This window comes from Budorcas taxicolor, chromosome Y, assembly GCF_023091745.1.
Source record: "Budorcas taxicolor isolate Tak-1 chromosome Y, Takin1.1, whole genome shotgun sequence".
NCBI classification, from domain to species: Eukaryota; Metazoa; Chordata; class Mammalia; order Artiodactyla; family Bovidae; genus Budorcas; species Budorcas taxicolor.
In genome coordinates, this window is record NC_068936.1 from 10,115,577 (window position 1) to 10,142,640 (window position 27,064).

The window sequence follows — 27,064 nt, forward strand, 5'->3', positions numbered from 1 at the left end:
TGAGGCATGTACATTCTGACTCAAAACCTCCCAGGCAAGGAATGGAGCATGATGAGCTACACACATACACAACACACACACACACACACACACACACACACACACACACGCACGCGCGAACTTGGGTACAAAGGTGTCATAGTGCAGCACTGTCTGCTACACAAATCCTCTAGAAGCACCATAAAAACATCCATGCACAAAGGATCTGTTACATACCCAGTAGACCATCCAGACCACCACAGAGCATCATGGAGTCGCTAAGACAAGTCGTGAGTCAGACCTCAGGGCACTCAACGTGGAACAAATTCCACTTTCATGTTTAAACACACAAGCACCCATCTGTTTCTAAAAGGATACCTAAGAGTATAGTACTGACACAGCCAAGCGAGGGGATGCAGAGAGAGTGGGAGAAAGATTGACGGATTTCATGCAATGAAAATGAATATTGGGACTTGCCTTGTGGCTCAGTGGCTAGGAATCTGTGCTCTGAACGCAAGGCGCTTGGGGATCCATCCCTAGTCAGGGAACTGGATCCCAGGTGCTGCAACTCAGACCCAGCACACCCAAATAAATAAAAATAAGAAATACTTAACAACGACAAGAGAAGTGAATGTTTTCCCATGTCCACATGTCAGTCTCAGTACTGAGAAATGTGGAATAAAAAGACACCTTGGGATAAAACTGTAGCTGGCATTCCAGCATCCACCCCTGAAGAGCAGTTGTTTTGACCACTGTGTAGTAAGCAAATCCTTTGGGGTATTGCTTAGAACCCTTTGGGGTTTAAACCTGCTGCTGACTCCTGTGAACACCCTTCACAAAACTTCAAAAACTTCTCCTCTTTAAAAGTGCAGAGGTTGGTAAAGTGACCCCAAAGAAACGATACATCACGACACTATCTCTCAGATCCCCTCCACCTTAAAAAGCTTGGAAATGGCCATGCGGGGGTACTTGTTTTCGCATTTAGGAGGACAATAATCTATTTCATGGAGCAATGAAACTGCTCCATTAATGTGGCAAAGAATGAAACTTTTTTTTCCTTTTTGCCATTCTAAACCTCCTTCTTGGATGTTATTTTGGTTCATATATATGTATATGTATATCCTTTGGGATATGTCTTCAAGTCCATACTAAACACAGGAGTGCAGGGGATCAATTTACTTTTTAAAATTTACAGCCAATCTTGGAAGACTGGACTAATCCTATTAAAAAGGGCAGGTCAACACTGCACTGTGAGTGAGCCACCTCTGAAATACCAAGTTGAGGATTACTTCTGTATATAAAAGCAATCACGGGTATTTCTTGGCTGTGAGGTGTTTAAGACTCTGGCACTATCATTTTGGGACCTTGAGTTTGATCTCTGGTCAGCGTACTAAGATCTTGCAAAAATTCCATGGACTGCTCCAGGCCAGAACACTGGAGTGGGTTCCCTTCTCCCAGGGATCTTTCCAACCCAGGGATTGAACCCAGGTCTCCCACATTGCAGGTGGATTATTTCCCACCTGAGCCACAAGAGAGGCCCGAGAATACTTCAGTGGGTAGACTATCCCATCTCCATGGGATATTCTCAACCCAGAAATTGAATCCAGGTCTCCTGCATTGCATGGCCTTTCCTGGTGGCTCAGAACATATAGCGTCTGTCTACAATGTGGGAGATCTGGGTTCAATCCCTGGTTTGGGAAGATCCACTGGAGAAGGAAATGGCAATCTGCTCCAATATTATTGCCTGGAAAACCTCATGGACAGAGGAGCTTGGTAGGCTACAGTCCATGAAGTCACAAAGAGTCGGACATGACTGAGCGACTTCACTTAGCCTAACTTCACTCCCGCGTTGCAGGAGGATTCTCTACCAGCTAAGCCACAATGGAAGCCCAAGAATACTGGAGTGGGTAGCCTATCCCTTCTCTAGCAGATCTTCTCAACCCAGGAATAGAACTGGGGTCTGCTGTATTTCAAGCAGATTCTTTATCGGCTGAGCTGCCAATGAAGCCAGCAAGTTTTGTAGCCAGCATAGCCAAAAACAGTTACCAGTATCTCCAAGCTGCCCAGCAGTACTGTTCTAGTTCCTGTGTGTAAAAGCATCACATCCCCAATTTCCCTGACAACCTCAAATTACCCCAACTCCTATTCACAATTTGCTTTCGAATCAAGTATGCTAGCCCACCCCAAAGCGTGGATGTGGATGTCCATGTACATCGCTCCATATTAGCATAAGGCCTGAAAATCCGGTACCCTGCCACCTTGGGTTAAAAATGGCCCATGATATTTTGCTTCATTCAGAGCATCAGCTGTTGCCAGGAATAAGATTTAAGGAATCAAAATCACTTCATAAATCAAAAATTAACACTCAGCAGTAATGAAAGAAGGAGTCTTTTTCAAAACTGACCTTACAGAACCAGGAACTCCACTCAATACTCTGTGACAAGCCAGGAAAAAGTGAACTCACTCAGTCATGTCCAGCTCTTTGCAAACCCATGGACTGAAGCCTACCAGGCTCCTCCATCTATGGAATTTTCCAGGCAAGAATACTGGAGTGAATTGCCATTTCCTTCTCTAGGGGATCTTCATGATCCAGGGATTGAACCTGGGTCTCCTGCATTGCAGGCAGATGCTTTATCATCTGAGCCACCAAACAAGTACAGGAAAAGAATGTAAAAAAAAGAGTGGATATAAATATATAGCTGACTCACTTTGCCGTATACCTGAAACTTACACAATATTAACTATTAACTTAAATATGTTGCTCAGCTGACAACTTGTGTCTGACTCTTTGTGATCCCATGGACTGCAGCACGCCAGGCTTCCCAGTCCTTCACTACCTACCAGAGTTTGCTCAAACTCGCGTCCACTGAGTTGGTGATACCATGCAACCATCTCATCTGCTGCTGTCCCCTTCTCCTCCCACCTTCAGTCTTTCCCGGAATCAGGGTTTTTTCCAATGAGTCAGCCTTTTGCATCAGGTGGCCAAAGGATTGGAGCTTTAACTAAGTTAAATATACTTCAACATAAAACTAATAATAAGAGGTAATCCTTTAAGATTGTGATGTTGGATTCATCCTTAACCAAGAGATGAATCACTCTTGTACTTCCTAAGTGTACATGCTCACACATGTATGCACAGACACACACATGCTGACATTGAGACTGCCACAGTTGACACAGGGCAGCCAAGAGACTGCACACTTTGCTGGCCTGCTCATCTCTGTCTGTCAACAAGGCTTGACACCCAGGTCTTACCTTTTCACCTTCAGCTTCAGGGTCTTATGCAACCCCTTCACCAGGCAGATGGCCTCCTGTCTAAACCTGGACAGACCAATGTCGTTGATGCCCACAGTCTCATGTCCAGCCAGCAGTTTGTCCATGGCTGCAGCTTTGCTCCTTTCTTTGACCTGCAACTCAGAAAGAGGGTCCAGGAACCTTCCCCCACACCAAAAGAGCAAACCAGTCCCCAGAACACAGACAGGAGGATGTGTCGGTGACAGCTCTGTGCCACCTACCAGTTGTCAGACTGGCTTCAGGATAACCCAGAAGTGAAGATATCCAACTTGGGCCAGGATTCCCTGTGGGAGACAAGGGATGCACCCTTTTCCTGGTCTGTACCCATCATCTGGTTTGTATCTGCAAGGCCTACCTCTTATGGAAGGGACCCCAAAATACACCAACACTCAAAAATACACCAGAAACGGGGGATCCAGGGAGATCCCTTCGCTTTCCAGATCTCCTCCCCGCCCCCACCAAAAAAAAAGAAAAAAATACGGGTGTTATAAAATTATTGACTAGTTATTTCTCACTCATCAATCCTGCACCTAGAGCTTTCCTGGGGATCCCATAGTTAAAACTCTGCCTGCCAGCACATCAGACATGGGTGATATCCTTGCTCAGGGAAGAGTCCACATGCCACAGTGCAAGTAAGCCGGTGCACGACAACCACTGAGCCTGGGCTCCAGAGTCCAGGTGCTGCAACTACTGAGCCAACGTGCTGCAACTACTGAAGGTGGTGTGCCCTAGAGCCCATGCTCCACAACGAGAGAAGCCATCACAATGAGAAGGTCACATGCTGCAAGTGGACAGGGGCCCTTGTTTGCCACACTTGGAGAAAGCCCACATGCACCAACAAAGTCCCACCAGAGCCAAATAAATAAATGAATGAATAAACAAATATTTTAGAAAGGTCCTGCACCTAGGACTTTTCCTGTAACAGCTTTCTTTTAATATTTTATTTTTTTTATTTATGTAACAGCTTTACTTAGCTATAACTCAAGTAAACACCAATCCCCTATGTACATATGAATGAACTGTACTCCGAGTGGTCGAACTTTCAACACCCACCCAGTTGAGAACAGGCTTCCTAAGCCCAGAAGAAACCTCATGGCTGTCAGCAGTCACTCCCCAGCCCTCCTGGGCCCTGGAAACCATGTGTGGGTCTTGGATATACCTCCTATGGACACTTGATATACACAGAGTCATACAACAGGTGGCCTTTTGTGTCTGGTTTCTTTCACTCATGATGTGTTTTCCAGGTGCATCCCTGTTGACCTCTGTGTGGGAACTCCATTCCTTCTTATGGTTGAGTGATATTCCATTATACCAATTGACCACATTTGATTTATCTGTTTATCAGGGATGGATATATTTACATTGTTTCTACTGTTTGGCTATTGAGCCAGTTCAGTTCAGTTGCTCAGTCATCTCTGACTCTTTGTAACCCCACAGACTGCAGCATGCCAGCGTCCTTGTCCATCATCAATGCCCAGAACTTACTCAAACTCATGTCCATTGAGTCAGTGATGCCATCCAATCATCTCATCCTCTGGCATCCCCTTCTCCTCCCACCTTCATTCTTTCTCAGTATCAGGGTCTTTTCCAGTGAGTCAGTTCTTTGCATCAGGTGGTCAAAGTATTGGAGTTTCAGCTTCAACATCAGTCTTTCCAATGAATATTCAGGACTGAGTTTCTTTAGGATGGGCTTGTTGGATCTTGCAGTCCGAGGGACTCTTAAGAGCCTTGTCCAACACCTTCTCCAGCACAAAATATTTGCAGGTCAAAAGCATCAATTCTTTCGTGCTCAGCTTTCTTTAGAGTCCAACTCTCATATTCATACATTTGGCTATCAGCACACATGAACACTTGTATACACATGTTTGTGTGTGAATATGCGTCCTTATTCCCCTTGTGTGTAAAACTAGGAGTAGAATGGCGGGGTCATGTGGCAACTAGATTAAACATTTCCATGAACTGCTAGACTGATTTTCTGTCATGGCATAGAGTCTTAGGTCTGGAATGTGGGAACTAGTTCCCTGACCAAGGCATTGAACCCATGTATGTAAAACATTTCCTACTCAGAGTTATACACAGTATGTATACAAGTATATTGGCTGACTCCTTAAAAGGATTTTATGATTTTATGCTGAGAATTTTCAATCTGTAAGTCCTTAACTCAGCTTTTATTATATAGTAATAACCTAACTAAGCATTTAGTAAGCCATCAATTAACCAACCTACTTTCAGTACCAGTGCCCTGGAAACTGAATGCTGTGCTTAGTCTCTCAGTCATCTCTGACACTTTGTGATCCCATGGACTGCAGTATGCCAGGCTCCTCTGTCATGGAGGTCTCCACACAAAAATACTGGAGTGGGTAACTGTTCTCTCCCTCCAGGGGAATCTTCCAAACCCAAGGATTGAACCCAGGGTCCCTGAATTGCAGGCAGTTTCTTTACACCCTGAGGCACCAGGGAACTCCAAAAATACTGGAGTAGGTAGGCGAACCCTTCTCCACTAGATCTCCCCAACCCAGGAATCGAACCTGGGTCTCCTGTACTGCAGGTGGATTCCTTAATAGCTAAACTCTCAGAGAAGCCCTATGGCCCAGGAATCAAATCCAGCCAGCTAGGACTTCCTGGTGGTCCAGTGACCCATGGTGGATTCATGTGGATGTATGGCAAAACCAATACAATATTGTAAAGTAATTAGCTTCCAGTTAAATATATATATATATATATATATATATATATATATATATGTAATGAAGATAATGGAGTTCAAAACAAACAAACAAACAAAAAAGACTCCATGCTCCCAATGTAGGGAGCCTGGGTCCCATCCCTGTCCAGAAAAACCCAACATACTAGATGGTGTATCCTATCCTCCCCCTGCAAAATATCTACACACCTGTCTTTTTTATTGGGGGGGTGGGGTAAATAAAATTTTACTGCAATACAACTACACCTATTTGATTATTCACTGCTACTGGAGAGAATGGAATAATCTGGGGCCCATAAAGCCAAAAATAATTACTACTTGGTTTGTTACTGAAAAAAAAAATGCCAACCTCTGTTCTACACCAAAAAGCCATTCTTTTTACAAACTGCTAGGAAAAGTAGCAACAAAGATGAATGTTTATGTACAGTTTTGAAAGTTTGCTGTGCTCCTACTATATAACAGGGTTGACCTGAAAATCAATTCCAAACCTTACCAGGCACTAAAGCAAGGAAACATTCCTCCTCTGGGAGTCACAGAGCTGGAAATGCAGCCACTGACAGGCTCATGTATGAAACCACATGGTACTTGGACTTGTTTCTCCGCCTGGACCTGAGAACAACACATTAGGATAACAGAGCCAATTATTTATTGTAAGCTGACACGACAAACAAAATGACTACCCCTAACAGAACCACGAGCAATTCATTTGGCGAACAACTGGTTTTAAATTCTAGACAATTTTCATCCCAACATAATGACAGATCCCAACATTAATAAGCTGCCACCTGGCCAAGATTACATACTCACCCAGAACCAGCCAAGGTTATGGACACGTTGTGGAGAGCTTGTATTTTGACATGCCCCAGCTGGGAGGCCCAGGGGCTGTTTCCAGTCGGAGGGTTGGTGGGCAGTTATCTGGGGGGGTGGGGGGGGGGTGGGAGGTGGAAGTCCCAGAGAAAAAAAATGGAGTGAACAACAGGGGAAGGAACTTAAAGACTGGAAAGGCAGTGATGGAGGCTGCCCACACAGAAAACAGACCCACGAACAGCAAAGGACAGAACCCTTGGGCTTCCTGGAAAAAGAGGGTGAAGGAGCAGGTTCAGTTCAGTCACTAAGTTGTGTCTGACTCTCTGCGACCCCGTGAACGGCAGCACGCCATGCCTTCCTGTCCATCACCAACTCCCGGAGTCCACCCAAACCCATGTCCATTGTGTCGGTGATGCCAGTCAACCATCTCATCCTCTGTCGTCCCCTTCTATTCCTGCCCTCAATCTTTCCCAGCATCAAGGTCTTTTCAAATGAGTCAGCTCTCCATATCAGGTGGCGCAAGTATTAGAGTTTCAGCTTCAACATCATGGAGGAGAAAGAAGGGGCGTGTGTCCCAAAAGAGACAACAACCAGACTCGCACAGAGCTGTTGAATTTGAGCATCACAAGAAAGCCTTTAGGTGAAACCATGATGATGGAGGAACATGCAGGATTTTAGGACAGGTTCTTAAAGTAGCACTCCCTACAGCAACCCATCATCTATAATGACTCAGCCATGACCTGGTGGGCTTTTCTTTCTCATCCCCACAAATCCTTGCACACAAGACTCTCTCAAAGTGCTGTCATTAGCGTTTGGCTAAGGGACTCGCCTGGTGGTCCAGTGGCTAAGACTCCGCGCTCCCTAATGCAGGGTGAGGGGTTCAATCCCTGGTCAGAGAACTAGATCCCACATGCCACAGCTAAAGATTATTTTCTTTAACACAAATTTATTTTAATTGGAGAGTGATTACTTTACAATATTGTATTGGTTTTGCCATACATCAACATGAATGTGTATACGTGTTCTCCATCCTGAACCCCCCCCCCCCCCCCTTCCACCTCCCTCTTCGTACCATCCTTCTGAGTCATCCCAGTGACCAACCCCAAGCATCCTGTATCCTGCATTGAACCTGGACTGGCAATCCATTTCATATATGATATACATAATTCAATGCCATTCTCCCAAATCATCCCATCCTCACCCTCTCCCAGAGTCCAAAAGACTGTTCTATACATCTGTGTCTCTTTTGCTCTCTCACATACAGGGTTATCATTTCCATGTTTCTAAATTCCATATATATGTGTTGGTATACTGTATTGGTGTTTTTCTTTCTGGCTTATTTCACTCTGTATAATAGGCTCCAGTTTCATCTACCTCATTAGAACTGTTCAAATATACACAATGGAGTATTACTCAGTTAAAGATTCTAAATGCTACAGTGAAGACAGAAGAGCTTCGAGGAAGATCTTACTTGGCCAAAAATATGCATATATATGTTTTTGAACGAACATCTGGCTTCACCCTGAAGCCCAGAGCATATTGTGTCGCTTCCCTTCGTCTGCAAAGACTGCCCAGCTCCTCCTCCAGCCACAAAGACTGCATTCCAAGGCAGCCCATCTGCCTCTCCCAAACCATACTCCACCTACACTCCCAGCAAAAATGGCTCCAGGTTTGAGAGACAGAGTAGCTGGGGATCCCTGCCCTCCTTGGCTTCCTCACCAAAACAAAGCATTTATTCAACATTTTTCTCACTCATGGTGAAGAGTGGCAAATAAGGCAGCTTTGAAGACCTCTAGTCTGAAATCTTGACACCATCAAACTTCTCCCATGAGGGAAACGTCGTTAGGCTTGAACCTGGTGAAGCACAGACCTGAAGCTGGACCTAGGGACCCAGGAATATGGCTTTGCCTGCCAGCTCTGTATAGTGTATCATATCTTACATGTGATAAGTCGTGCCTTAAGTGCATCATTCATTCCAGACATGTACATTCCTTTTATCGCCAGTCAAGAGAGTGCTGGGCACTGCCAGTTGCAGAGGGTACTGTCTGCAGGAGCCAAAAATGGAGCAATCCTGTCCTACAACCCCCAGGCAAAGTTCTCAGCATCGCTTACTGTAGATCAGAAACAACAACAAACCACCCTGTACAAAAAGGCAAGCAGACAAGGATAAAGGAATCCACACCCCACCCACAATGCCTGTAATATGCACCAGTCAGAAGGAAAGCCCCAAGCTCTCTCGCCAGGTTGAATACTCTGACTTAAGATTATTCACTGGAATTTGGCTTGTAAAACTCCTCTTGAGGTCCCCAGTTCAGTCAGTACATTTCAATCTGTCAGTCGTGTCCAACTCTTCTCGACCGCATGAATCACAGCACGCCAGGCCTCCCTGTCCATCACCAACTCCCGGAGTTCACTCAAACTCACGTCCATCGAGTTGGTGATGCCATCCAGCCATCACATCCTCTGCTGTCCCCTTTTACTCCTGCCCCCAATCCCTCCCAGCATCCCTCCCAAAAATGAGCATACTGCTTTGCTGTCCTTATGCAAAGATTTATCCTGAAAACAGCAAGAGGGAAGAGGGAAAAAAAAAAAAAAAGAAAACCACTCATTGGAAGTCTTTTTGGAAGCAAGCTTTCATATTTCATTCAATGGACTTTACAGATGATGAAAGATGTTTACCCACGAAGGCCACGGGACCCCCAATTCTCATGAGAGTCAGGACCTACTTAGGAAGCGACTGGGTCATGGCAGTGGGGGTAAGAGGGGCAAAGCTTGTGGATGGCGATGAAAGACCTTCCCTGGACAGCAACTTGAAAGGCCCGGCACAAATAGGGGTGTATAGTCCATGAGAAGGGGTCCGAACCCAGGCCCCCGAATGAAGAATTTCAGCCTGAGGAGTGCAGTGCCCTGGCAGGGGAGCTGTTAAAGATAAGTACAGGAAGAGGAAGATGAGGAATTTGACCTTGAGTTTCAGAAACCTGAAGGATACCCTGGAGGCAGTGGTGGGTGGAGTGTGGGGGGCTCCCAGAAGGACAGACATGGAAGCAGGGGAATGATCCTGTATCATGTGAGCAAATGCAGCTTATCCTTTAGGTAGACAGGTAAAAGCATCTCCCCCACCCAGAACAGATCACAGATCGGCAGTGGTTCAAAGCAACACAGGGCAGGGAATACGAATGTAAACAAGGACTAAGTGAGCTGGGAAGGCAGGTCAAGGGACATACTCGATGGACATTAAGGAGTCAACACAGGAAAGGGGTGTTCAGTAGAGCTCAGATGTGGAAAATCACAACCACCAGAGATCAGAACAAAAGGAGCGGAACTTCTGTGCAGAATCAGATTTCAAAGGCCATGAATCACACTCATGACTTATCAGCTATGACTAGGAAGCCATCCAGAGGAGAGCATAAGATAGCACAGGCTTCTACAAAGCCAGGATATTCTTGATATCACCTCCCTGGTGGTCACTCTTCTGAGTTCCCTTGTCTCCAGAGAGCTGAGTCATGCAAAGAGGATGCAATTGCAAAGCAATTGGAGAGTACATCTCTGATAACAGAGAAGCCTGTCAAAGAAATAAAAATTAAAAATAAAAATAAAAAACCTCCACCCCAAGGCGTACAGTGATGTACTCTCATCATTAGTTTCTGTCTCTGTACAATCCCAGGGAGTATTTTACCACTGATCTGTGTAATTCAAGCTTTGCAGGAGCTCTCAGTTCAGTTCACAGAGTCAGTTGTGTCCAACTCTTTGCCACCCCATGGACTTCAGCATGCCAGGCCTCCCTGTCCATCACCAATTCCCAAAGATTGGTCAAACTCATGTCCATTCAGTCAGTGATGCCATGCAACCATCTCATCCTCTGTCACCCCCTTCTCCTCATGGCTTCAATCTTTCCCAACATCCAGGTCTTCTCCAATGAGTCAGCTGTTCGCATCATGTGGCCCAAGTATTTGAGTTTCTGCTTCAGCATTGGTCCTTCCAACGATATTCAGGACTGACCCCTTGTAGGATGTCCTGGTTGGATCTCCTTGCAGTCCAACGGATGCTCTCAAGAGTCTTCTCCAACACCACAGTTCAAATACATCCATTCTTGAGGGTTCAACATTCTTCATGGTCCAACTCTTACATCCACACATGACTACAGGAAAAACCATAGCTTTTACTAGATGAACCTTTGTGTGTCAGGTAACATCTCTATTTTTAGTACACTGTCTAGGTTTGTCATAGCTTTTCTTCCAAGGACTCGCAGCTCTAGAAACATCTTTTAAGAAGGACGGCCCATGTTATTACAATTTTGAAGTGTACTCTTTTTAAATTTTTTTTTTTTAAAGAGGTGGAACTGTTCACAGATTATTTTTTCAGTGCAATCAGGAAAGAAGAGGGTAATGAATTTGCTATGGCTGACCTGGGCTTCCTAGGTTGGCACTAGTTGAAAGGAACGTGCCTGCCAATGCAGGAGATATAGGAGACATAAGAGACATAAGAGTCATGGGTTTGATCCCTGAGTTGGGAAGACGCCCTAGAGGACGGCACAGCAACTCATTCCAGGATTCTTGACTGGAGAATCCCATGGACAGAAGAGCCTAGTGGGCTATGGTCCACAGGGTCACACAGAGTCATACACAACTGAAGCAACTCAGCACAGCACACATCTTGAGTGTCAGCTGACTGTTTCATGGGGGATGGTGTCATTTTTAACCAAACAACACAAAACATACTCAATGGCAATTTGAGTCACAACTGTGCATGAAATATGTCTTGAACATCTAAGATCACCTCGACTCCCAGGTGTTTTAGTTGAATCATTTTTCAATGATTCAATTTTTCAATGGTTCTTTCTTGTTCCTCATCATGACATTCGTTTCTCATAATGTGCCTTGAACATGCCATGAAAAAATGAAAATCAAGCATACAGTTCTTATGATATCAAACAATGAGTTAATGGGGCCTATGATGGCACAGCCTATCAATGTTTGGTATCCCCTTAAGGTCAGGAAGCAACAGTTAGAACTGGACATGGAACAACAGACTGGTTCCAAATAGGAAAACCAGTACATCAAGGCTGCTTATTTTCACCCTGCTTATTTAACTTATATGCAGAGTACATCACGAGAAACACTGGACTGGAAGAAACACAAGCTGAAATCAAGATTGCTGGGAGAAATATCAATAACCTCAGATATGCAGATGACACCACCCTTATGGCAGAAAGTGAAGAGGATCTAAAAAGCCTCTTGATGAGAGTGAAAAAGTTGGCTTAAAGTTCACTATTCAGAAAACGAAGATCATGGCATCTGGTCCCATCACTTCATGGGAAATAGATGGGGAACACAGTGGAAACAGTGTCAGACTTTATTTTTGGGGGCTCCAAAATCACTGCAGATGGTGAACATCAGAAAGTTCACGGTTTAAGTATTAGTGACACCTGGCTGGGAGAATTTTGAGCACTACCTTTCTAGTGTGTGAGATGAGAGCCATTGTATAGCAGTTTGAGCATTCTTTGACATTGCCTTTCTTTGGGATTGGAATGAATACTGATATTTTCCAGTCCCCTGGCCGCTGCTGAGGTTTCCAAATTTGCCGGCATAGAATGCAGCACTTTCATAGCATCATCTTTTAGGTTTTGAAATAGCTTAACAGGAATTCCATCACCTCCACTACCTTTGTTCATAGTGATGCTTCCTAAGACCCACTTGACTTCCCATTCCAGGATGTCTGGGTCTAGGTGAGTGAACTTTCTATCGTGATTATCTGGGTCATGAAGATCGTTTTTGTACAATTCTTCTATGTATTGCCACCTCTGCTTAATATCTGCTTCTTAGGTCCATATAATTTCTATCCTTTACTGTGAACATCATTGCATGAAATGTTCCCTTAGTATTTCTAATTTTCTTGACGAGATCTCTAGTCTTTTCCATTCTATTGTTTGCCTCTAATTCTTTGCAGTGATCCCTGAAGATGGCTTTCTTTTCTCTCCTCGCTGTTCTTTGGAACTCTGCGTTCAAACGGGTCTATCTTTCCTTTTCTCCTTTGCCTTTTGATTCCCTTATTTTCACAGTTTTGTAAGGCCTCCTCAGAGAGCCATTTTGCTATTTTGCCATTTTATTTTCCCTTGGGTATGGTCTTGATTCCTGTCTCCTGTACAATGTCACAAACCTCTGTCCATAGTTCATCAGGTACTCTATCAGATCTAGTCCCTTAAATCTGTTTCTCACTTCCACTGTATTATCATCAGGGATTTGATTTAGGTCACACCTTAATGGTCAAGGAGCAGGAACTTTTTAATCATGGCTGCAGTGGCTATCACTTTGATGTTAGGCCTTAATACAAAATTTAGTAATGTACCAGTTTTATATTATCTGTTTCTTTCTCTTTATTCTGATGCCCGCTTTTGTCATTTAAGTCAAGAAGACATTGTCCCATACTGGCTAATGCTTATGTCAGTGTTTTCAAGTGACAGAAGAATTAGGTGGTCTCTTGACTATTCTTCGACATAATTGTTTTTAAACATTTCATGCCTTATCTTGAAATACAATTTTAAGCACTTTAGAACAAGCATCAATGTGATCTCAAGCAAAATATTGTTAATGATCAACCTAATTTTAAAATCAGTAGAGTTCATGAGGGAAAGGAAAGCCAAGATTTGATGAATACTGTAAGAAACGCTGTGGGAAGAAACAGCCACCTCTATGGACTGTTGATCAGGGCCTTTATTGGGCGGTCACTCTCAGGCAGCACTCCCGGGGGCGGGTGAGCAAGGAAGCAAAGGGAGTCTGCAAGGTATGAGGGGTGGGGAAAGGTTTTATAGCCAGGGCCGGGCTCCCATATAAGGTAGAAAGCACGGGCTCAGCGGTGATTGGTGTCCAAGGGCTCCGTGTCGGCACCTGATTGGACGGCTTGGTTGTCGGCCCGCCTCCGGGACTTGTGTGCGGCACTTTTCCAGGGCATGCCTCAACACGCCCGGGCAAGCCTCAACATGCCCGGCATTGCCCGACCTTTCAAATACGCAGTGTGAGATGTTGCTAAATCAGCATTTAGCGTGCCATTTGAAATGAGCCGCTTTGATGTCCAAAGGTAGAGCGTGTAGTCATGAAGACCAAGACTGAATTGTTTTTCTCATATTAACGGATAACTTAAATATTTCTAGTAGCAGATAGCTTTCTTGGAAATAGCATTTGTGATTTTGGATTAATAGTTGCACTTTTGTTGATTTTTACTTGCTCTAAAAATAAGGGGGTAAATACATACGTGTAGCTGAAGAGACTATAGACATTGTTTGAGAGAATAAAAGCTTTCTCATTTTCATGGAGAAAATTAATATATGTCACCTTGAGACAGCTCTCATTTGTTATAATCAGTTCAGTTCAGTCGCTCAGTTGTGTCTGACTCTGCGACCCCATGAATCGCAGCACACCAGGCCTCCCTGTCCATCGACAACTCCCCAAGTTCACCCAAACCCATGTCCATCGAGTCGTGATGCCATCCAACCATCTCATCCTCTGTAGTCCCCTTCTCTTTTATTAATAAAATAATTTTACCTGAAAGAACAAGCAAACCAGACAAGGAAATTCACAGAGGGCAATAACAAAATATCTTGACAGATATTCAACATATTTCTAAACAAACCAAAGTGTCATTGTGTGAAAAAGAATATAGAGATATCAATAGAAAAACAGAAGTAGCTTCTGAAAGAACTCAACTCACTATTAACTATCTTTTATTTGAAGGCAAAGAAACTGACTCAAGTTAATTCTAAGAAGCAAAGCCCTGAGGTTATTATCTCTTTTTTTTTTTAATGAAAATCTAGGAAATTTAGGCTGGAAAGGGAAGAAGAGGATAGAGACTTCAAGTGCCTTGAAGGAGGAGGAGGAAAGAGAGGGGGTTGGAGATTTGATTGTGTTATTTGAACAGCATTGGTGGAGCTCAAACAAGGGAGGTAGCAAGGCATGCAGGCCTACGGGAAGAGCATTTCCAGAAGAACAGCACTTGCAGTCTTTGGATTGGAAAGACATGGAATTTGATGGAGGAAAACCAAGGCCAGTGATGTCAAAAAGAGTACATTACTGGGGAAAATAGCAGAGTAGAAGGACAGAGAATGGAAGAGAGGAAGCAGTCAAGGACCATATCGCTGGAAACTTTTAATTTGGCAATAAATACAACTTGTACTCCTCAGGAGCATACTTCAAAGCAACTAACAATCACAGTGTTGATAATGCTAAGTAACAAAAAAACACATAACTAAAAGATTTCGTATTTTTACTATAGAAATTGAAGAAAGGAGATAAGAATGCAATAGTCTGCACATTTATTTATACATAGAGTTTTCACCTGAGACCAGAACACACACACACTTCTTTATACACCTAAAAGTGGTTTAAGCTGACACTTAGCAAAGTGCTTTGGCCCAAGTAAACTAACTGGAAAGGCCTAGTAAAATATTCAAAGGGCAAATAAACCAAGCAAGCTTTGAGTACATAAATACAATGTATTTGCATTTGAATTTACACTCAGGAAATTACCTAAAATGGAGACTGAAAGGTCGGGCATGTTGAGGCATGCCCCAGAAAAGTGCCGCACACAAGTCCCGGAGGCGGGCCGGCAACCAAGCCGTCCAATCAGGTGCCCACGTGGAGCCCTTGGACACCAACCACCGCTGTAGCCCGTGATTTCTACCTTATATGGGAGCCCGGCCCTGGCTATAAAACCTTTCCCCACCCCTCATACCTCGCAGACTCCCTTTGCTTCCTTGCTCACCCACCCCCGGGAGTTCTGCCCAAGAGCGACCGCCCAATAAAGGCTCTGATCAACGGTCCATAGAGGTGGCTCTTTCTTCCCGCGGCGTTTCTTACAGACACAATAGACTCACTACAGCTTACTCATCTGTAGTCCTTCCTCTTCAGTTCTGAGAGGGATGATAACCCCTTGGTGATTATCACTTTCCAGCATTTTGTGAAAGCTTAGAGGATTTAAATAAATTGAGGAGGGGGGAGAGTGGGGAGAGACAAAGAGGAGGAGAAAGGAAGAGGAAACGGAGAGATTGCTCCTGGCACAGGTCTACAGACAGGATCCCAGCTTCCTTGAATGGTGCACAGAGATTGCTAGCTATCTGTGCCAGAAGTGGAGAAGGGGTGACATTCAACTCCAGGAGGAGACTCAACTCCAAGAACCTACGGAGGCAGCCAAGTGTGCTGATGTTCAGGAACCAATACTTAGAGGGTACCCCACAGGTCTGTGAAAGAGCCCTTGGAGACAGCAAGAAAAAAGATTTTCACACGTATAATCACAGATTAGATAGTTGGATAGATTAGAGGAAGGATAACTCTATGACCTGATAATTACTGAAATAAACGAGATAATTCTTGCACATCGGACTGTGTCAAGTAAGACTGAAACTCAGTTAGTTTGATACAATGGGAAATTACACACGCCAAGAATTAGCTGTTAACGCTACTACATTTGTGTCCAAGGCAAGATAAGATACAAAACTGAAATCTTCACATGCTCAACTAGGGTAAGACACATGTAACTGGAAAAGGTAAGGAAAAGTGCTAAAAAGGGTTTAATCATCCTGGACTATTTTTACCCACTATATTCACTATTCTTGGACAACTCCATTGTAGCTTAAGGGTAAGAGAACTTAATGTAGCCCAGTTCGAAAACTGAACAGATTCCCTGTGTTTGATCCTTTGCAGTTAAAACTATGGGTCCGGCACAAATCAAAGTGGACGTCAAGGCTCTTTTTCCTTTGGGAATTTTAACTTGCTTTACGACTGTGTCTGACACAGATATGCCTACCTCATTGAGACTACAGGCCAGCCAACTGGCAAAGGGGACGCAATGAATCAAATTCCCCTTTTGATCACTCAACAGGAGGTCCACAGGCACCAGGTCTCATTCTATTAACTATCTCTGCTTCTCCAACTGCAGTCAGTGATACACAGGGCCTGCTTGATGCTTGCAAGGGTCTCTCACCAAACACAGGCATTTTAACCGCTGGCTTCCTTGAGATGTCCCTGGGCTAGGTAAATGCACTCTGAGACAGTGTTCCTTCTACCTTGGCTCTATGCCTGGAGTGAATGTATGCCTCTTCCTCAGCTGGGACAAGAAGCCACAGCCCTTCACTGATTAAATCCCGTGTCTGGTCCAAACTCACAACATAGCTTCTCCATCAACTTCTCCACTGCACGCTTTCAGGGCCAGATTATCTTCGATCAGCCCAAGAGGCACTTCAGAGAGTTCAGCAGCACAGGGGTCCATACCATAACAAAGACATTCAAATCTGGCTATATAGTTGATACTGAGATCTTCAAGGCATGGAAACAGTTGAAAATTACGTTGCTAAAACACTCTACAGATTATGTGTATAGTAGAGCCTTCGAACTTACAAGTAACATGAAATACCAGAGTAAGTTGTTACTTCTCCTTTCTCCACTTCTCATTCTCTCTCTCACACACGCACACATTCTTTTAACATGTTGACAATTCTATGAAAAACAGATAATAGATTTTTAAATAACGTCTCAATATGCAGATCAAACAAAACTGTACTTCCTGTATTTAAAACAAAAACACATAAATTACCCATCAGTTTCCCTATATTTGATATTACTGAATAACCCTATAATTTTTTTTGTTTTTAATGGGGTATTCAACTTTGACGGAAATACTTGCTTCAGACTTACTGAAAGTAGAATTAAGTTTTTTTTTTTTCTTTTTTTGACCTCCTACTTTTAGATTTGGGGGGTGATGATTCAAAATCAGATGTGTTCACAGTAATGGATGCTACTCCCACCAATCCTGGTTGAAGGGCTTCCAGTGACACCTGAATAACAATTTTTGTTTCAGGAGACAATCCTTCTAGCTGCTTAGGCTTAAACATTTGATGACACTGGGTCTTGTGCTCCCTTTCCTCTTTGGAAGTTAAAAACTGCAGCCGACATTTGGAACACTGGTGAAAACTCTTTTCCCAGTGCCTTCTATGATGACGTCCGTAGGCTGTTGCAGTTTTAAAAATTTTGAGACAAAATGGGCAAAGCAAATTCTTAGTGTTACCATGGTATGCTCTGAAATGTGCATCCACATCTGCAAAAAATGATGATCTGTAACTGCAAACCTGGCATACATAGGGCATTTCACCAGGCTTATGATTGTCTTTCATGTGCTCTAAGAGAACCTGATCTGTCTCAAAGGACAACTCACAGATGCGACAGACTGCGGAGGGCCCCTGGGGAGTGTGGACACTTTCAATGTGACACTGCATCTGGAAGGGAGTAGGAAACTGGCAGAGGCAGTGCCGGCAGGTGGTGTGGGTTTTCCAGCTGTCACCTCTCTGCCTCTCAAGTTCCAAATGGTGCTTCATGTGATTCATAAACTTGACATTTTTTAGAACTTTCAAGCAGCTGAGGCATTTAAACGCCGTGTGGGCCTTCAGTTCTGGCTACTCAACTCCTATATGCTCTCCATAGTAGAAGTCACGAAGAAACACAATCAGATTTCCTTCTGTGGGGTCAATAATCTTGTTTGGACTTGCTAAACTTGGAAAATCAGTTTTTGTCAGTCCATTTTCCCCTAAAGGTCTTACAGGTTTGCAATGAACACTGTCCTCTGGAAAAGGTGTTGGACAAGGTTCTCCATTCTGAACATGGCTTAGTGAGGTATGGACACTGTCTGGTGTGCTCTGCTGAGTAGTCACTGTATGAAAAATACCTGAAGGGGACAAAGCTAAAGAATGTTCCCCATCACTGAGCTTAGGCCTTCTGGGATTTCTGCTATTTGTTTCACAAGTGGAAAGTACCTTTGAGACATGAGGACTTTTATTCATATCTCCTGCAGAAACCGCTCTTTCTACTGGATGCTGCAATGAACTTGTGAAGGTAATCAAAGAAGAACATGACTCCTTTGAAAAGCAATTTGGCACTCTTTGTGGTGAAATACTTTTATAACCAGCTTGAGATGGAGGTTCAATAATAATAGGACTATCTGTTGATCTTGATTCAGAGTCAGAAACTGGCAAGACAGTCTGTGCTTCTGATGTAGGAGTCACATGACTAACAGGCTGTAATCTGTGAGTGTTACCTTTCCTGAAGAGACCATACCTTTTTCTCCTTGAACAAGAACCTGGGTTAACTCTGTTCAGTATGTTTGAAACGACTGGTTTCGAAGCTGAGCTCATCCCAACAAAGATCACGTCAGCATCTTCATTTACAAGTTCCACTCCGACCAATATCACTTCATCATCATCATCATCTACTTGTTTGGTTTCTCCCTCCCTTTCCGTACTTCTGGCTCTTGTTCTTCTTCACGTAACATACATGGTAGTTCCATATTTTGAATCCTTTTTTATTCTTAGAGGGTGCGGCCACAAGTCCCAGTGCTTCCTTTATACAAACTGCCACCTAAGTATAAACATATACATATTAGTTAAGCACAGAAAAATGAGCTATTTGATTATCTCCAAAACTCTAGGGTAATTATAAACACCTTTATCTTACAGACAAAGGCACCGAGTGTCAACGAGACTCAATGACAGCTGAAAAACCTATGACTACAAGTCTACATGGCTCTAGAATCATAGCTTTGTCCCATGTTCACTTTAATCTCTTCTACTTAAAAAAATAAAGAAAAAAAACCCAACACTACTGATCATTAGGTAAAATCACATGTAAAGGACGAGTATTTTTACAAAAGCATTATTGTACAGTGTTGAGAAACATGGACTTTGGAGGCAAAGAAGATGAAGTTGGAATTCTAAGTTAACTGCACACCAGCTGCATCTTCTTGGGCAAATTTATAACTTTTAAAGGTGTTTCTGTCTCTTAAAGACAAACATGCTTATTTCTTAGACTTAAGGTTAACAGCTCTTTTTAAAAGGCATCAGCTAGTCAATGGCATCTTGTTTTGTAGTAAAATTCGAAGAAAATGTATCTTAAATGCACATTACACCTGATTCACAAATTCTAATTTCATAAATGTTAACAAAGAAAATAGGTAGCAAATTCAAAGTATAATCTATCTATACCTAGTTAACAAACAGCATAATTCAATGTCAAGCACTTAACACAGGCCTAGGAAATTGACAATGAACTCTCTTGATAATCTCACCCCAATTCCACACTGATATATCCTAAATTTCTCCCTCTAAATCCAACAATGCTTCATCCTTCACGCCACAGGTCTCTTCCCCACATAGCAGGCAAAGTGATGCCAGTATTTCTCTCATACCAATATCAGACAGAGACATCACACACACACCCCTGATATCCCTTATGAATACAAGTGAAAGAGTCCTCAACAAAATACTGGCAAACAAAATCTAACAACATATAAAAAAGACTGTATACCATGATTACATGGGATTTATGGAGGTATGCAAAGTTGATTCATTTTATGAAAGTGAATCAACATTATGCCATTTTAAAACAATAGAACAAAAAACACATCTGCCTGCAGAAGAAGCATTTCCCTGAATCTAGCACCTTTTCATAACAGGGGTTAAAAAAAAAAACACTTAATAATTAAGAACAGAAGAGAACTTTCCCAATCAAAGGGTACCTGTAAAAGACCCACAGCTAACATCATGTTTAATAATGAAAAACTGAAAGCTTTCCCTCTAAGACTGGGAACAACACAAGGAAGTCTACGACACACTTTGGCTCAACATTATACTGGCAGTTCTATAACCAGAGCAATTATGTAAGAAAAAGGAACTGTTGCTGTTGTTTAAAAAAAAAAGAAGAAAAAAAAAAAAACAGCCTTCAGAATGGAAAGGAAAAAGTCAAAGTATATTGGAGATAACATACCTTTTTATATAGAAAATCTTGAAGAAACCACAAGTATTAGAATTAATATAAAGCTTGCAGAATACAAGAGAAATATTTTAAAAGTCAATCACATTTCTATACAGTAGCAACAAATGTTCTGAAAATGAAGTTAAGTATATACTTGAATCTACACTAGCATTAAAAATACTACTTAGGAAGTCAGAAAGAGAAAGACAATATATTCTTTATAATGGCTGAGTAATACTCCACTGTGTATATGTACCACAGCTTTCTGATCCATTCATCTGTTGATGGACATCTAGGTTGTTTCCATGTCCTGGCTCTTACAAACAGTGCTGCGATATACATTCGGGTACATGTGTCTCTTTTAGTTCTGGTTTCCTCAGTGTGTATGCGCAGCAGCGGGATTGCTGGGTCATATGGCAGTTCTATTTGCAATTTTTTAAGGAATCTCCACACTGTTCTCCATAGTGGCTGTACTAGTTTGCATTCCCACCAACAGTGTAAGAGGGTTCCCTTTTCTCTGCACCCTCTCCAGCATTTACTGCTTGCAGACTTTATACAAATCAATTCTAATGAGATAGATGAAACTGGAGCCGATTATACAGAGTGAAGTAAGCCAGAAAGAAAAACATCAATACAGTATACTAACACATATACATGGAATTTAGAAAGATGGTAATGATAACCCTGTATGCAAGACAGCAAAAGAGACACAGATGTATAGAATGGACTTTTGGACTCTGAGGAAGAGGGAGAGGGTGGGATGATTTGGGAGAATGGCACTGAAACATGTACACTATCATGTAAGAAACGAATCGCCAGCCTATGTTCCATGCAGGATACAGGATGCTTGGGGCTGGTGCACAGGGATGATCCAGACAGATGATATGGGGTGAGAGGCGGGAGGAGGGGTCAGGAATGGGAACTGATGTACACCCGTAGCGGATTTATGTCAATGTATGGCAAAACCAATACAGTACTGTAAAATAAAATAAAAATAAAAATTAAAAAAAAAAGAAAGAAAGACAAATATCATATGGTATCACTTACATGGACTCTAAAATATGACACAAATGAACTTATCTACAAAACAGAAACAGACTCACAGACATAGAGAGCCAGCTATGTGATTACCAAGTGGGGAAAAGTCAGGCAGGCATAGATTGGGAGCTGGTGACTAGCAGATGCAAACTATAATATATACAATAGACAAACAAGATCGTACTGGATAGCACAAGGAACTATATTCATAATGTGTGATAAACAATAATGGAAAAGGATATGAAAAAAATTGTGTGTGCATATGTGTGTGTGTTTACATAGGAAGGAAAGGAAAGGGAAAGGGAAGGAAAGGAAAGACAACTGTTGGCAAGCATGTACAGTAATTGGATCCTTGTGTGTTATGAATAGATTTAACATGGTGCAACTGCTACAAAAAACAGTTTAAAGGCTCCTCCAAAAATTAAAAACTAGAACTGATGCATGATTCAGCAATTCCACTTCAGGATATAAATTCAAAAGAAGTTAACATGGGGTCTTGAGATATTTGCGCAGCCGTGCTCACGGCAGCACTAACTGCAACAACTAAGAGGTGGAAGCTTCTAAATGTCCATCAAATGTGATATATACATACAATGAAACATTATTTAGCCATATGAAGAAAATTCTGTCACATGCTACAACATGCATGATCATTGCACACATCAAGCCAAATGAAACAAGCCAGTCATACAAAAAGACAAATACTGTAAGTTTCTACTTGTATGAAATAGCTAACATAGTCAAGCAACATAAAGGAAACAAAAAAGAACGATAGAGTCCATGGTCTAGGTCAACAGTCAAGAAAAGAGGAGTTGTTGTTTAATGGGACAGGTGATGGGTATAGAGTTTCAATTTTGCAAGATGAAAAGGTGTAGAGGTCTGTTTCATAACTATGTGATAAGGAATTCCCTGGTAGTTCAGAGGTTAGGACTCCACAGTTTCCTATCAGGGGCCTGGGTATGATCCTCAACCAGGGAACTGTCATTCAAGCTGCATAGCACAGCTAAAACAACGACAACGACAACAAAACAACACTGTGACTATGTGTGTGTATATGTGTTAGTCACTCAGGTGTGCCCAACTTTGCATCCCCATGGACGAAAGCTCACCAGGTTCCCTTCTCATGGGATTCTCCAGGCAAGAATACTGGAGTGGGTTGCCATTTCTTTCTCCAAAAGGCTGATGAAAGTGTGTGAAATACTTAGCATGCAAAAATGATTAAAATGGTAAAAATTTAAGTTGGATGTTTTCTACAACAATTAAAAAAAGAAAAGCATTTAACAACCAGGAAAAGAATTTGAATAGCATTTAACAACCAGGAAAAGAATTTGAATAGACATTTCCGACTCTTTGCAACCCCATGGACTGTAGCCTATCAGGCTCCTCCGTTCATGGGATTTTCCAGGCAAGAGTGCTGGAGTGGATTACCATTTTCTTCTCAAGGGGATCTTCCCCACCCAGGCGTTGATCCCAGGTCTCCTACATTGCAGGCAGACACCTTCCCTTCTGAGCCACCAGGGAAGCCCCTAGCAAAATGTAAAGCAGCCTCTCTGAAATACTACTTCACACTCATACTACTTCACACCCAATCAAAATGACGAATAATAACAAGTGCTGCAGAGGATGTGGAGAAAAGGAATCTTCAGATATTGTTGAGGTAACTGCTGTAAAATGGTACAACCACTCTTGCAAAAGTGGTTTGTCAGTATCTCAAAAATTAAATATAGAGGAGCCATATGATGCAGCAATTTCGTCTTTTGTATATATCCACAACACTGAAAATGTTCAGTCCATGCAAAATCAGTGTTCACAGCAACATTACTCACAATAGCCACAAAGAGTACACCATCCACGTATTATCCATTCATTGACGAATGGATAAGCAAACTGTGGTATATGCTCAAAATGGAATGCATGGAAGTCATTTACCATATTCATAATCCATATTCAGCCATAAAAATAAAACAAAAACATTCACTGCTATACAGCCATGAAATGGAGGAATCTTGAAAGTACACAAACGAGGGGACTTTCCTGGAGATCCAGCGTTTAAGACTCTCCACAGGTGCCATCTCTGGGCTGGGAACTAAGATCTCACATGCCACAGAGCTAAATAAATAAATATTGAAAAAGAAAATATGACATCTGAATCAAGCCAGACACAAAGGTCACACTTTGTATGTGGGAGAACTGTAGGTGGAAGAGAAACAGGAAAGAGAAGCACTCTGTAATCCAAGTGAAACATTTTTTTCAGGGAGGAGGAAATGAGCTAGTCTGATAAACGCTGCCAATAAATTAAATAAAATAACAACTAAAAATTGACCACTGAGTTAAACATTTGAAATTCACTTGTGGCCTTGACAAGAGTGGCTTTAAAGGAAAATGAGAGAAGTCGAGATAACAAAGTCTAGGAACAACTCTGCAGAAGTCTATAATAAACAAATATGAAATAAAAGCAGCAGAAGCAGAATGTGTCACCCAAAGATGGATTTTTAACGACAGGTCACATTATAGTCAGTCTGTTTGCTGATGGGAACCATCCAGAGAAACAGAAAACTTAATCCGGGACAAAGAGGAGACTTGCTAGAAGATCAAGAAATGAGTAGGTCTAGAACTGAGTACATCAAGAATTGAGTAGATCAAGCTGGAGAGCACACAAGCTGGAGAAGGCAATGGAAACCCACACCAGTACTCTTGCCTGGAAAATTCCACGGACAGAGGAGCCTGGTAGGCCGCAGTCCATGGGGTTTCGAAGGGTCGGACACGACTGAGAGACTTCAATTTCACTTTTCACTCTCATGCATTGGAGAAGGAAATGGCAACCCACTCCAGCGTTCTTGCCTGGAGAATCCCAGAGAAGGGGGAGCCTTGTGGGCTGCTGTCCATGAGACTGCGGAGTTGGACACGACTGAAGCAGCTTAGCAGCAGTAGCAGCACACAAGAAGAGTACACAAGCCAAATAATTTGCTCACATTGACAGAGCTGAGATCATATGAAAAAAAGGCTGGCATGGTGGATTAATGGGTATGGTAACCAGCCTTCAAGTGAATCGAATCTCCTGATATTCCCACCCCTGTGTAGTTCTCTCTCAATCTATCACAGGGTTGACCTGTGAGACTAAGCAAATACACAAGTGAAGATGTGTAACATCTGAAAGAAGACTCTGCACTTTATCATGGGTGCAAGTGCTTTCCTGAATCACTCATTCTGAGAAAAGAAAGCAGCCTCCAGAAGAGAAGCCCCTTGGAGAGGCCCACAGAAGGAGGAACTGAGGCTTCATGAGTACAGACAAGTGAGAGAGCTTAGATTCAACAAACTAAGTCTTCAGAGGTTGCCAAGCCAGACAAAAGCTTGACTACCTCAGGAGAGATCCTAGGCCAAGAGAAAACAAGTGTTAAGTTCTTTCAAACTACTCAATTTGAGATCATATGTACAACACAAACATTTCAAGTTATTCATACCACTCACATCATACTTACACACAGAAGAGTTCTCCTATAAATATAGCAAAAATTTTAAACACACACACACACACACAAACAAAACAATCCAAAGCACCGAAACACAGGAGTTGCCTGGCAGTCCAGTGGTTTGGTTAGGACTCAGTCCTCTCACTGCCAGGATCCTGTGTTCGATCCCTGGTTGGGGAACTAATATCCTATGAAGCCACATGTTGTGACCAAAACAAAACATGCTGTGAAGTTCAAAGCTGTACCAGCAAGATAAGTATACAACACAGCTGTAGGCACAAGTTGCTGGGCATAGAGCTACCTATGATCTTGTTTACATGCATGAAATGAACTCATGTGGTCCCTCGCCCCCATCCAGTGGAGTTCACTAACTTAATGAAATAAAGCCCTTAAGGGTACAGAAATGAGCAAGTAATCCCACGTGAACATGTTAAACCACACAGATTTTCTCTGAATGAACCACTTGATTCATTTATTCATTTCGCCATGCTGCTTGGCTTGTGGGGTCCCGGTTCCCTGACCAGAGCCTGAATCCAGACCACTGCAGTGAAAGCCCAGAATCCGAATCACCAGGCCACCAGGGAACCCCCACACCTGCATTGTTTTGCTCTGCTAGCTAAAACCTTAGGATATGTGCATTCCCCATTTTAGCCTCACCAAGTGGTAGGAGTCAGCTCTACACAGCTTAAGACCCATGGTGCTCTTACTTTTTTTCTTTCAAGAAGGCAGGAGAAAGCAAGTCACCCTGCCTGTTTTTAAGCTTGCCACTCAGAAAGCTGCAAACCTGAAACCATGATTGCCCTGAAGTCAGCACCCGCAATCAGGGACAGGTAATCCCCAATCAGGAATACTCTCTCTCAACACCAACGTGTCAGCCGACGAATGAAAGGAGAAAAACGGAAAGTAAGAAAGCCACAACTTTGTCCCTTATTGTAAAGATGTCTGTCACCTTACCTCAGGGGCCCATTGAAATCCTGAGCGCTTGAGACCTACCAGGCAGCAAACGGTCACATCCTGGGGACAAGCAGAGGAAAAGCTCAGGGTGAGTCACCTGTTCCGGGAACGTTCTATCCCCCCAGGCCCTACCTGGTCCTACCCTACGGATGCTGACCAGGCGTCTCACACTCAACCAGACCGAGTGATTGAACTCCTTTGCCCTGAGCTTCTTCCTCCCACCTCCCTTCTCTCAGTAACAAACAAAACAAATACCTCATCTGCCAACTTCCGGAACCAAAGGCCTGAATCTCGGGGCCCCCAGGGACAGGGCAGCCCTGGAGTTCGAGGAGACGCAGAGGAAACAGGAAAACGACCAAAGCACCAGGGCAGTGAAGAGGCCACTAGATCGATTTTTTTTTTTTTTTTTTTTTTTTTTTGCTGCGCCCGCCTGACTGTGCCTGGGTGCAGAACCAGGTTGGGCCGTGAAGATTTGTGTGTGTGTGTGTTTAAATACATTAGGTTCCACAGGAGAGCTGGGGGTGGTGCCGGTGGCCAGGGGCCTAAGAGGCCCTTTCCGTGAGCTGGCCTGTCCCACCCCCTGGGCAGGAAAGCTGCTGGAGAGCACAGCCCGCCCAGACTAGAGAGGGGAGAGGGCGAAAGGAGCCTGAGGCCTGTGGGTCCTGCCGCACGCTCCCTCCTGAGGGCCCGCGGGCCCTCACCGGCCGCCCCGCCGAGCAAGGCCTGGTGCGAGTGGGGACCCGAGAAACCCTCCCTTTAGCCATCAGGCACCGCTTGGGCTGAACCACGCTCCAGTCCTTACCGGTCCCTGTTGGCGGAGGAGACAGAACTGCCTGTGGCTCACCTGTCTTCAGCAGTTCCCGGACCAAGGCTGAGGAGGCGAGCCTGAGGGGATGACGCTTCCTCAGGTCCGGGGCGCCGCCTCAGCTCCCCCTACAGGCGTGCGGGCGTCTCGCATGATTGGCGGCCAGGTGTCGGCGCCTGCAATCTGATTGGCCTCGAGGCCGAGTTGGGCGCATGCGCGGGCGATG

General features: G+C 43.4%; 1 pseudogene; it reads right to left on the reverse strand.

The window, feature by feature from the left end:
- Positions 1 to 3,230: 3,230 nt before the first annotated feature.
- LOC128070984 (zinc finger protein 280B-like) lies at positions 3,231 to 26,991 on the reverse strand (annotated as a pseudogene).
- Positions 26,992 to 27,064: the final 73 nt, after the last annotated feature.